General features: G+C 36.9%; 1 protein-coding gene across 1 annotated transcript in view; it reads left to right on the forward strand.

Annotated features, from left to right (window-relative positions):
• LOC129231562 (plexin domain-containing protein 2-like) overlaps positions 1–13,820 on the forward strand; it is a 91,133-nt gene that overhangs the window by 25,461 nt on the left and 51,852 nt on the right. The window lies entirely within an intron of this gene.

Raw genomic sequence — 13,820 nt, forward strand, 5'->3', positions numbered from 1 at the left:
TTAAATCGTAACTAAGAAATTAGAAAAATCGAAACAGAAAATTTTTAAATGAACCGATTCGGGAATTCGAGAGAAATAACTCAGCTACAAATGGAAAAAAAATAAGCGCTAGCCAAGCAAGGCAAAAAAGTATCATCTTCTTTCGATAACAATTTGTAATGTCATATTGAATTTTCTAGCATTAATTGTTGTTCTTGTCAGGCCACAATTATTATTTAGTTTTATCAAGAATTGATAAATATCGAATTCAACATCGTGGAAATAGCTGCTTAGAACTACGAACTACGTAGTTTGCATTAATCTTTGACGTTTAGTAATGCTTCTTGAATTCTCATTTCTTTCTACGTGGGCCAGAATATCCACAAGACTTTGAAAATTAATTTAAAAAGAATAAAGCGAAAAAATCATACGTACAAACAAAAATCACAACACTTTTAGCATTTTTTTCGTTACCATGTGCGTTTGTTTTAGTTTTCAATTCCGCCATTAAACAGTGACTTCAGTGCCCCCTATAGTTCGTTGGAGTTGCGAATTATTTCACAGTTAAAACCACAGCAGCGGAGTCGGAGTCGGAGTCAATCTCATTTTGGGATAAAAGAGTCGGAGTCGAATATCCAAGAATCGGAGTCAGTCATTTGTCCTCCGTGTATAAATGTTTGCCAAAGCTACGAAGTCAGAGTCGAAGTCGGGGAGTCGGAGTCCGATTAATTGTCGGGAACAGGAGTCGGAGTCGGTGTCAGGTCCCCCTAAATTCTCGGAGTCGGAGTCGGGAGTAGGTCGTCAAGAGCTATTTCCAACAAAGTTTGTTTGAAGTAAATTCGCCTTCAAGTACGGAATCTACATTGACTTTCAGTTTCCCCGTAGGCGCTAATGTTAAGGGATTTGAACTGTTCAAAATTGAACGGAAAATTGTTCAAATCAAAAAGATATCTTATATACAAGTTTTTTTATCAAAAGCTTTTTCCTACTAAGTTTGTTTGAAGCAAATTCACCTCACAGTTCGGAATTGCTTTGAATTTCCCCGTAGGCGCTAATGTTAAGTTTTTTTGAACTGTTCAAAATTGAACAAAAAATAGTTCAAATCAAAAAGTGAAATATGAGAATGAGGTGTCCTCGCCGAGATCTTTCGAACAAAAAAAAGTTTGTTCGAATCGGACTATTCATTCAAAAGTTATTAGGGGGGGGGGGGGGGACAGACAGACAGACAGACCGACAGACATTTTTCCCCATCTCTATACCCTACTTTCCAATTTTTAATTTTTCAATATTTATTTAATTACTTTATTTATTTTTGACTTTTTTTTGTTTTTCACGATATTTTTAAGATGCATTAAGCCTTCTTTCATGCTTCTTTCTTCTTTTTCTGACTTTTACTGGGAAAGTAGGCTAAAAACTGTTATCTTTAATCCGATTCGAAAGCGAGAAATATTTTTTTTGGGGGGGTGGGGGCAGGGAATTTGCGCCATTGAGCTTGGGGGGGGGGGATGGGCACCCCTGTATGTACAGCTTTCACCGTTGCTGATATCGGTAAAATGTAGTAATGTTGCGAATATTATTTCCACAGCGCGTAGCGGAACGTTTTCGTTTGAGATTTTTTTCCGTTTCAAAATTTTTCTAAATTGATTTGAATTTGGTCACAAAAATTTATTTTAAGTTCCAAATTTTGTTGTTAAAAAAAATAAATAAATAAAAGTTCAAAGATTTGTTTTACTCTATGACTTATAGCTGCTCTAATAAGTTGAAGCTCTTCGCGTGATCAGAGTGGGGTGACAATGAATAAGTGGGGGGGGGGGGGGGAATGAGGGGAAGCGTGGCACTTATTAACAATAAGATGAGGGGTTCAAATATGGTAAGGGGGGGGGGGAGTGACGTCGTGTTCTTTTCTTTTGGAATAAACAATTGAATTTGTCGTATGAATATTAAGTTCGCTTTTCTTTACGAATATTCCATCCACTTTAGCGAAAAATCCTTTTATTTCATGCATATTTGCTTTGTGTGCTTTTTTTTTTTAAATTTCTATACAGTCCCAAAGAAGTTGGTTAATTTGCTTTGAATTTCAAGTGTTTTATTGCGTCTTTCTTCAATTTATGTTTTTGAGGAATACTCATGGTCCGTGAATCATCATTTTCACCCGTGGCTCCTAAAAAGGTTTGAAGTTTTTCTGTAATAGTTAAAAACCATTAAATATGTTTAGGGTTAGATTAGCTTCAAATTCTTCACAATCTATTTTATCATCGTCATTTTCGTTATGTTTCTTCAGCTGCATTAGCTTAAGTTTGTCCTACAATACAGTCGAGTCCCGAATTACGCTAGGGATGCGTTCCAAGACTCAAGACTCTTCGCGTAAGTTGAAATTTCGCATTGTAGAAAAGGGTATGTGTATACAATTTTTTTTTTCTTTGAAACATATCAAATTCTTTAAGACACTTCTAAACACCCTTCAAACTGCTTTAAAGCATTCCTCGACAAAACATTAAAGTTTCTTATAATTAAAAACTGTACTTTTACTGTAAAAAAATAAAAAAGCTGCTTCATTCAACATAAAAAAACAGTTAAGATGCACAAAATAAATGATCAATGGCAGGGAAAGACATAAAGTAAAACTGCATCGCACTTACATCACTTATACTTAATGTCGTGCTACCGTCGACGTACTTTAGTTGTTCAAGCAGCTTTACAAACTTTAGATGAAACAGTGAACTAAGGTACCATTTTATATCATCAACTTTAATATTTATAAAGAAAAAAGAAAGACGCCGAGTGCTTACAAGATGCATTAATAAAGCGATGCGTGGACTAGTATGGTGCAGGGAACTTCCGCTATAGATGACGCTATAGGGATAAAATATATTCACGAAATCAAATTTTTAGGACCCAATAACGAAATTAATTCTCCCTTCCAAAAAAATGCGTTATTGCAGACGAGGAATTCGCGTTAGCTCTAAAATTCGTTACTCGGGAAAAACTCGCGTTATAGCCATTTCGCGTAAGTCGAATCGCGTTGTAGCGGGAGTCGACGGTATTATCGAAAGTGATGACGTTAACGTCAACAAATAAATTATTTTAAGCGCTTCTCTACAACACGAATTTTTAATAAAAAGTGGCCTGTCATCACTTGCTCTCAGGATGTATGACTCAGCACCTAACTTTCGAGTTGACTTCAGAGTGTTGAAGGAATTTTTTGCAGGAAAGGCTGCGCTGATCTGGAAGTCCATGGAAATGTTATGAATCACAAAAATGTTGCTCTCTTCAACCGTGGTCAGGGTTGCCAGACGTCCCGGATTTTAAGGGACAGTCTCGTATTTTGAAAAATTGTCCCGCGTCCCCGGGAACTTTCATACGGGACGACTTAGGTCCCGCATTCCAGCTAATAACAATATTTTATAATACGAGACAGTATTTTAAGGTTAAAAAAAAATTGAGATGAACTAATTAGCACCTGTTCTTATCAACGTCAATCTGTATACTGAACTTCGTTCCATTGCTTGATTTATTCTTTGAGTTAGAGTTTCTTTCAGTGTTGCCAGATTGGGGGGAAATTTCCCCATTTTGGGGAAATCTGGTGCTCTCTGGGGAAATTTTGGGGAAATGGGTTTTGAGGGGATTTTTTTGGGGGAAAAATTTTTTCCTTGGGGGAAAACCTGGGGATTTTTTTTCTTTTTTTTTCATATTTAAATTCTCGTCTTGACATCTGGTAGTAACATTGTTTGTATCAAACAGCGTTGGTTTAGCTTTGCTCAACTTTATGGAATTCGCATTACGCATTATGTGGAATATCATGCTACGGAATTCGCATTAATGTTCTACGTTCTGCATGAGTAAATAGTTGATACGTGAAACTGGTAAAAATAAGTGTGATGAAGAATGTTCTTGGATAAATATATACAAAAATCATAGTTTAAATGTACATACAGAAGCAGAGTGGTAAATGCAAGTGGAAAAAAAAACATTTGTCTATTTCTTATCTTTCGGTCAGGCGCTTGTATTTATGACTAGTGGCACCCGCATGGCTTTGCCCGTAGTAGAAAATTAAAAGGCCTTTCGGTTCCCCTGTATGTTTACAAATAATGCATGATGAATTTCTTGCCAATTGGCTTGCCCACGTTACGGTTCCACGTTATGATAGCTTGGTAATTTACTCGTCCATCTTATGATAATTTTGCTCGGTAAAATGTTCTTAAAATTGGAATAGAAAAGGAACAAAATCGAATTTTCGAAAATCGCTTAAAGGTGCACACCTCCGTGCTACAAACTAATTCTTTGCCAAATTTCATGAAAATCGGTCGAACGATCTAGGTGCTATGCGCGTCACAGAGATCCTGACAGAGAGAGAGAGATCCGGACAGAGGGAATTTCAGCTTTATTATTAGTAAAAATAAAAAAAAAAGATAAAAATAAAGACAAAAAAAAAAAAAAAAAAGAAAAGAAAAGAAAAAAAGAAAAAGCGAAAATGGGAAGAAAAAAAAAGTTGGGGAATTTTATAAGAAAATTTGGTTATTTGGGGAAAAAATTTTTTTTCAAGAGACAAAAATATCAGAGGAAGTCGACCCATTTTATGAAAATATTTGTGGAAAAATAATTTTTGAATTTGGGGAATTTTGATAGAAAACATCGCTTTTGGGGAAAAGTTGGAAGGGAATTGGGGAAATCTAGATTTGACCATCTGGCAACACTGGTTTCTCCAAAAGTGTACTCACAAATAAACATACTGAGAGGAATTTTTCAGAAGCTATTGAAACATGATTGTTTATCTACCCTTAAAAATACACCATAACCAGTAATTCCCCTCAACCACAAAAATATTACCGCCCCCCCCCCCTTTTCACTCTTAGAAGCCTGTCCCGTATTTACTGTTCTTAAATCTGGAAACCCTGACCGTGGTTTTCTCGCTTATAGCGAGTTTCGCCCCTAACAACCAAATATTCTTGATTTCACAAAATCCCGATGAACCAAAACGGACCCTTCACAAAATTCTGATAAACAAGAATGGATCTTTCACAAATTGTTTTTTGAAGGAGCAAATCTGAAAGCAAAATAACGCATATTAAACCGATAATTTTTGGAACCTTTTTTTAAGTCAAATTAGAGGGATCAGCTTATACAAAATCTGCTAATTTTGCAAAGAAAAAAAAATTGGCACAAATACTTTAAAGAAATTAAAATGTGAATGATGGATTTTAAAAGCGTAACCATGGAAACACGAAATAAAATAAGTTTAAGAAATTAAATGCAAAATAAGGAATGAAACAGTGGATTCAAAAAGCGTAACTGTGGAGACGCGAAAAAAAAAAATTTGACAACCTGAATCAAAATGACATTTTTCGAATTTGATAAAACACTTGTAACTTTTTTCCTTTGAATATAGAAGCTAAGTTTTTCGACCAAAGGTCAAGAAAGATCTGGAGTAAAAAATGACGCTTTTTCAAATGGTGTTAAGAAGAAAACTGCGGGACAATTCCTTCACTTTTTATAGATAGATTTAATGAAGAAAATAGTGCCTAAATTTCAGCTAAGCCTAAAAAAGTTCGAGCTAAAAACGCAAATTATTCCTGCCGTAATTAAGTTAGAGCATTGAAACAAATTGTTTAGAACGCAAAAAATTCTACCCCTTTCAACGATATATAATATCAATACGTGCAAGTAATTTTTCCCTCCCATATTCGGGAATTTATATGAAATTCGGGCCTAAATTGGAATAAAAAAAGAACTATTTATCGAATTTTTTCGAATCATAGCCTATGTCACCCAGTAAGAAAGCACCTTTCATATAGTGAAGGGATTTTTTTTAAATAGGTGCGGTGGTTCCGGAGATTACCTCGAACATATAAAAACACACAAAAATCCGTCCTCTCTCTTTATAATATTAGAATAGATATGGATTTCGAATCCGGGGGAACTGTCTACTTTAGGCTAGACCAGCGTTTCTTAATTTCTTTGGTTAGTGGAACCCTTTTTAGTACTCACTTTTTTCGTCGAACCTCTGGTGTTTCAATAGTTTGCAGTGGCGTAGCCAGTATTCTGTTTCGGAGAATACCTAGGTTCTTACCTCAAAGAGACTATCACATTAACTAATTGTCATTAGATCGCTAATGAAATACACATAATCAGAGATAATTGTAATTATTGATAATTGCTAAATATTATTTCTTGTAAAATACCAGTACACTCCTATTTGTGATTCTGAGAAATAATCAGAATTTTTAAAAGGGATAAATAACCTCAGAATTTATGCATGAGTTTTCTGATTGAAATATCTTCTTAGTTAGGAAAAGAAACACTAATGTGCTTTACCTACAATAGTGTTAATAATTCACTTAAATTTACGTTGAAAAAGTTTTTAACCTTAAAATATCTCTTATTTTTTAACATTTTTTAAAAATTTATTTACAAATTAAAGAGTTTTTGATGTCACTATGTGTTCCCTCAGACAGAATTAGAGTCGCTGTATATACACAGTCCAGTCACATTAATGTGACCATCTGTCAAAAGCCAGAATAACCACCTTTCGCAGAGCGGACTGCTGCGAGACGTGCAGGAAGAGAGTCACTTAGGTCCCTGAAGGTGTTCTCTGGGATGTTGAGCCATGCGGACTCTAATGCCGTGGCCAGCTGCGCTAGATTACGCGGTTGAGGATCCGTGGCGCGAACAACTCGATCGAGATGGTCCCACAGATGCTCGATTGCGTTTAAGTCAGGTGAGTTTGCTGGCCAGGGGAGGACGGTAAACTCATCCTGGTGCTCTTCGAACCACGCACGTACACTGGCAGCTGTATGGCACCTCGCATTGTCCTGCTGGAAGATGCCATCATCCTGAGGAAAAACAATGCGCATGTAGGGGTCGACATGGTCCGCAAGGACAGATGCGTATTTGTATTGATCCATCGTGCCTTTCACAATGATCAGTGAACCCAGAGAATGCCAGGAAAACATTCCCTAGACCGCCTCCAGCTTGGACCGTTCCGGCAATGGTTGCAGGGTGGTTCCTTTCAGAGGTTTCACGCTTGATACGCCAACGTCCATCTGTCCGGTGGAGCATAAAATGCAATTCATCTGAAAACGCGTCCTGTCGCCACTCTGTGGACGTCCAGCTGCTGTACTGGCGTGCAAATTCTAGCCTTCGTCGTCGATGAACAGCAGTCAGCATAGGTCACGAACCAGGTGTCTGCTTCGGAGGCCCAGACGCAGCAATGTTCGCTGAATAGGGGACATTGGGGGTTTGGGAGACACTTTTGGTAGCCCCTTGGTTCATTTTGGTGGTCAGTTGCACAACGGTAGCCGGTCTATCTGCCCGAACGCATCTCCGCAGCCGTCGTTCGCCTCTGTCATCTATGGCCCGTGGTGCACCACATTTGCCACGTCGCTGATTTTGGACAGTCTCATTTTGCCATGCACGGTACACTTTTACCACGGCGGCACGCGAACAGTTCACAAACTCAGCCGTTTCGGAAATGCTTCCACCCTTCCCGAAAGCCAATGATCATGCCCTTTTGGACGTCGGATAAATCGCTTCGTTTCTGCATTACGCCAACGATTCAAATGTTTTCCGAAGACCTCACACACCCTTTATATACGCTCAACTGCACTGTGCTGCCACCTGCCTTCTGTGATTGGTTATTTAACTCTGACGTGGAAAGTACATGGTGGTCACATTAATGTGACTGGACTGTGTATAAGGGCCTTAGACAGAACTAAACCATTTAGACCCTCGTGACCAGTACTCTTCCTTAAATTGGTCATCACTCGTTAAATGCTTAAGCTGTCCTTTCAACTGCTGCCATATAGATACTTTTCATTTTTCACTCCGGAGTCCCTCGTACCTGCCACTATTTGTGGCTTAACCTGTTGGATAGAACCCTGAAGGCAGCTGTGTTTTTTTTTTTTGAACCAGATCAGTAACGGAGCAGTCCCTGGTCCAGCATCCTAAGAAGTATCGTTTCACTTGGAGGACTTAGTGACCACGAGCATATTTAAAGTCCTCCTGTCACCATGAATGAAGACGGTGGATCTTCGACCAGCGAAGATCGAACCCGGACCCTCCGGTCACAAGTCCGATGCCTTACCGATCAGACCACCACGGCCTTGCCATTGATACTGGGAGAGTTGCTAGTATCTATTGCAAAGTATTTCAAATTGATGTCAAAAATCGTAATTCATGGGGATATTTTTTGGTAACGTTGTAGGAGAAGGATTTGGGGTGCTTTCCCAAAATTTGTTCTACACTGAAGCCGCCTTCAAACTATTTTTGGCGATATTAGCAAGCTTCTTCTGAAACTTTTTCAAAATTGAAGATTTTAAAGCCCAATTTTGTTATCTTTGGAGACATTAGCTGAAAAATTGACGTTTAGGAATTGATCTCGAAAAAATTTCGAATTTAAAACCTTAAAGGCACCATTTCATGGTATTTTTGATAGTCAAAAATTTGCATTATTTTAGGTGAGAAATAAAATTGTTCCCATAGTGGCTATCCCAGATGGGTATTAATGCTTAGATTAGATGCAAAAGTGACATTAAATGTACTTTTGAAAAGGCGTTATTTTTGTCGATTTTTTAAGTGACAAATTTGAAAGGCGTGAAAAGAAAATATACAAATCTCATGGAACCCTGTGAGAGCTTCCGCGGAACACAATTTAAGAAACACAAGGCTAGACAGAAGTCGAACTGAATTTCAATCATTCATGTGCTGATTTTATAGCTCCTAAAATTTAACTTGGTGGTCAACAAATGATGTCACGGTTTGAGGAGGAGGTTGGGGACAATTGTGGGTTGTGTGACGAAGGAGGGGGTGGACAAGAAGTGACATTACGCAGTAAAAAAATGCTTATGTGATATAACGTCTAATGTGACTATGAAGGGGGAAGGTAAGTGACACTTTGTTAGGATCTCTGTCTCCAGTCATTTTCTTTACCGATTCAACTCATCGTTTAGGTGTTTATCCTTCCGAATGAAACTCAGAAGTTGCACAAAATTAAATTCTGTTGACACGGCAAGTGCGATGGATTTTCAGGTTTTACCTCAAGGTCAGTTTTTTGTTCACTGGTTGAAGGTCTTCCACCTTAATACTGCTTAAGGTCTTAGTGCTGCTAATGATTCTTTTTCAGTTGTTAAATTACAATATTAGACAATATTTTCTTCTACGTGCAAAACTGGTTGGAGGAATAGATTGTTGAGAAATTGAATGCGGATTTTGTATGTATCAAAGGTTGTTCATTCCAGTAGGGGAGCGTGGCCCGAGGGGAGCCCCTTGATGTTTTTAGAATTCACTCTAGCGCGTCAAATGTACATCTGTAGGGCCGTGGATCTCGGACAGTCCATCAGATTAACAAAAAAAAGGTTCGTCAGAAATATTGAAGCGCGTAAAGATGGGTTAGTTACTAGCGATAACAAGTGTATATTTAGAAAATGACTATTTGAGAGTAACGTAAAGGTGTGAGAGGGTTACAAAGTTGCAGGGGGAAAAAACGTTGTCTCGATATTTTTGAGTGCGGTTAAGCTTGGTTTTATTTTCAAGAATAGAAATGCAAGAATCATGAAAATAAAATAATTTGCCAAATTCCAAGATCGAAGTAATAAAAATCGTCTATCAATTTTAGATCTTGAAGCTGATAAAGCATGCGCAGTGACAATTTCAGCTGATCACGAAACAACACGGTCCTGTTAATGCTTGACCACGGAGAGATGGCGGATGAACTGGAAGCGGAAATGAAATAATTCATTTTTTAGTGGATATAACCGAGGGATTTTTTTTCTAGGTGTCAGGTTAATAATACCTCTCTAAATGGTCGTCAGATTTTAGGTTAGCATGACTGGAACTTCAGGCTGATCCTTCTATATAAAAATCTGACGCTCGAGTGTTTCACAATATGACAATTTTTTTTTTTTCAAATTCGCTACGAGCTTTCATCACTTCCGAAATGAGTCTTTCGAATGGGAGCATTTTTACGGTTCCTTAAACACTCCCTCTGAATGTTAGTTTTTTTTTTCTTTTGTTTTCTACCCTTCCGGAGGCCAACCCCCTCCCACACACACACAGCCACTACCACCACACAAGTCGGCTGATGAACATACCTACCTTTGGTATCAGAGGCACGTTGAGGCATCTGGAACAATCAAAATATGCGCTCTCAAAGTATTTCCATGTAACCGTTTTTACATTTTTCGAAATTTCGATGCTTTCACCACCACTGAAAGAAGGACAAAATAAAATTTTCTTCTTTTCATCTAAATTACAAAATGTAACAAGTCCCCACCAAGGATGGATGCAGATTACCATTTTAGCGGGGGAGGGTCATGCTAAAGAATGACAATTAACCCCCCCCCCCCCCCCCGTCCATGAACGATACAAAAAAATTCTACAACTGCTTGGGTGTTGAAAAAAGCACCAAATCGGGCCCCGACCCCTAATAGGCATAACCGTTTCAAATAAATTTCATAAGTAATGAAAACAGGGTGGTAACAACCTAGAAATCAGGGAATTCTCAGGGAAATTTAAATTTCTGGAAAAAATCAAGGAAATATCAGGGTATTTTGAAAAAACTCTCAAAATATTAGTGAAAAACATAATTTTCAACCGCGAAACTTCAGTTTTCCTCCCTTATATTTCTCTTCATTTTGACGCGAAAGAGTTTTTTTTTTTTTTTTTTTTTTTTTTGTCAAACGAAGCTTTATACACATTCTAAAATTATTTTTAACTAATACAAACCAGTAATGCCTTGAGATCGAACCCAACAACAAAAAAAAAAAGATAAAAATTTGTAAAACTATCTCAAATCACTTGTGCTTCTTCTCATTATTTTTTAATTTACTCAAAAGTTCTGATGATCGTGTCGGTAATTATTAGTACAGTTGAAATCGGGTATAACGAGCCCTGATTTAACGAGAACCCGTATTTAGCGAGAAAATCAGAAATACTTGGTTGGTACAATGTTAAGTCGATGAGAGCATAACTTGCTTTTAACAAACAGACCCCGCTTAAAGTAAAAAAATCTCGTGAGTTATAAAATTTCTACTGATTTCCAACTCAACCTGTCTTTTTTTGGTAAATTTTCTTTTACATTCCCGGTTGAACCGGAGGTTAGTGATTAAATCCTGAGAACTAGCGATGGCAGAACTTTTTTTAATTTGTGGAGTAAAGAAGCATTTAAAAATTATGTATGTGTCTGTGCTTTGTGTATTCCTCATAAACAGTGACACAAGAAAGGCGACATTCCTACATTTCAAAGAAAATTAACTAACATTGGAAATGCATAGTGATAAAAAAGAAAAAGAAAATGGCAACTAGGATGACTTTTTTTACGAACTCGTTTTTTATTAGCACTCGGTTATAAGTAGGCTTGCCAGATTTCTGAAATATTCAACCGGGACAGCGGAATGCCCCCCCCCAATTAACCCCCCTAAACGGGAAGTCTAGAAGGAGCAAACATCATGGGGGCCCTTAAGAGTTCGACTGTACCAATTTTAATATTTTCAGCTGTTTTAGCATTTTCAAACCAATATATTAAGTCATGCATAATTATTTAGTGCATTTTATTTCTTTCCGAATCTTTTGCACTCATAGAAAGAATATTTTTGATTATAACCTGTTTTAAAAAAGAGCCCTCCTCCCCCCCATTTTGAAGAAAAATATTCACATGCAAATGCGTAAAATTGGTTGTGTATCTGGTCCGTTTTGAGGGAAAATACTTGGTCACGTGAAGGGTTCAGGATGTGTGTATAAATGGCAGTTTTGATTTAACCATTATCAATTTACTTTTTTAACTGTTCATATTGCTAGTTTGTCCTTTCAAAGTTTTTGACTATCGGAATTGCCTGAAATCAAATACATCGTTTTCACAAAGGCTGATACTTTTTTTTTTATAATCATTTATTTTTGTGTTGCATGTTATATGCTGAGTTTTGAAACATTTATTTTTCGCAATGAAAAAGAAGACAGGAAATAGTTTTGCAACAAAGACGGTTGTTTTAATAAATCTCACAAAATTCAGACCTCTTTAGCTCTTGCCGAAGTTCTTATTACCAACCTCGCTCCTCTGTCGAAAATTCAATTTGAGTCTTTTTCGATTCTAAAAAATAAAACAACGTTGGCCAATTGTGCATCGGAGGAAAAAAAAAAAAAAAAAGACAACGAATGTAATGCTATTGACCCCTTTTCTTCACACTACCATGGACTTTCCCGTACATTTCTTTTTCGCTTGCAATCGTGCGGGCTACAGCTACATTTCTTAATGTTCTTTTAGTTCTCTACTTCTCATAAAATAAGAGGGATGTTTTTTTTTTTTTAATCTCTTAATTTTTCATGAAATGCTGATCTTAATCGTTTCGTTCGTTATCTTCGTTAGTAAAAAGATGTGAATGAATTAAAATTGTGAAATGTCCCTCCCCCCTTAAAAAGGAAGAGAAGGGGGAAAAAATAAGGAAAGAAAAAATCCTTTTGTAATAAAAGGTGGGAAAAATTGCTCTTTCGTTCATCTCAGCCATTTAGCCTGGAAGGGCTCAGTTGTGCCCTTCTGGTTTTGACTAATGTAAAGATTTGTGTGGTATGGGCTTTTTGCCTTCGTCCCTCTACGCAAAATAAAATTGAATAACATTCTGCTCTTTTAAAAACTGCTTTTTTGTTTTCCACGACTAAACGAGTTAGCTTTAAAATAGTATCTTAAAACACTTTCAACTATATCGTCATCTCAGAGCAAGAATAAGATATCTAATCTCAGAAATAACACTAAGATATCTTACTATTGCTCTGAGGTGACTGTATGATAGTGTATAAAGTATAAGTCTTAATTTATTTGAAACGTGCTATATTTTTATTGAACTTGATGCAAGATGCCTTTAAATTGAAAAACGTTATTAAAAATTCATCTGAATAATAACTAGCTAAAAAGAATGAAAATAATCTGTAAAACAAAACCAATAACTTTAAAAGTATTTTAAAACATCTTAAAAAAGTTAAAGAAATGACTCAAAAAAATCATGATTTTGTTCAACAAATGGGGAAAAGACGCAATAACAGAAGTGCTATAATTAAATGAAAATAATTATAATTACAATTATTAAAATTAAATAAGTTTAAAAATTGCATTGAAAATCAATGCCTTTGTTTTGGTTATTATGAAAGCAAATTGCCGAATTCTGTCATGAATCTCATTTTTACTTGTGACCAACGTCAAATATTCACAAGTAAATTCGCTCTTCAAAAAAAGAAAAAAAAAGGTGAGGCCACAAGAAATTATTTTTCATACTCACATGTTCAATCATCTCTTCTTTTCACTGAAATGAATACAAATTGTATAAAAATGTTATCCCCCCTGGTTTTTTTTTAAAAATTACTAACAGACTATTACCAAGAAATAAATGGTTACCCTATGCAAGGTTTGCGAAATTATTTCATAATTTTCCTTATCTTGATCGCAGAAAATACTGTCAATCTAAACATCCGTTTCTCAAAAAGGCTGCAAGGTTTTTAGATCTATCAGCTCTTTCCGGCGTTTACTTCCGCATTATTGAGAGATTTTTTTTTTAAATCGCAGTCACAGTAAATATTCGCATTTTATCAAGCGGTCCGTCGAACAACACGTTTTTATTTCCTGAAGATGTGGTTTTGAATTTTATTCACTCATATTCTGCGTGCTGAGTGCTCGCTATTGCTTGGACTCAGTTGCCCACCTGTAGGGGGGAGGCATGGCCCCACTGTATCATTGAAATGTTTAAGGGTATTCTCATGGGGGGGGGGGGGGGGTAGAGTTCTTCGCGACACTTCTGGGAGTGCGCCCTTGACCTCAAGGGCTGGTGGACGCTATGCAAACCACCTCAAAAGGCAGTGGGACA

This window comes from Uloborus diversus, chromosome 1, assembly GCF_026930045.1.
Source record: "Uloborus diversus isolate 005 chromosome 1, Udiv.v.3.1, whole genome shotgun sequence".
NCBI lineage: Eukaryota > Metazoa > Arthropoda > Arachnida > Araneae > Uloboridae > Uloborus > Uloborus diversus.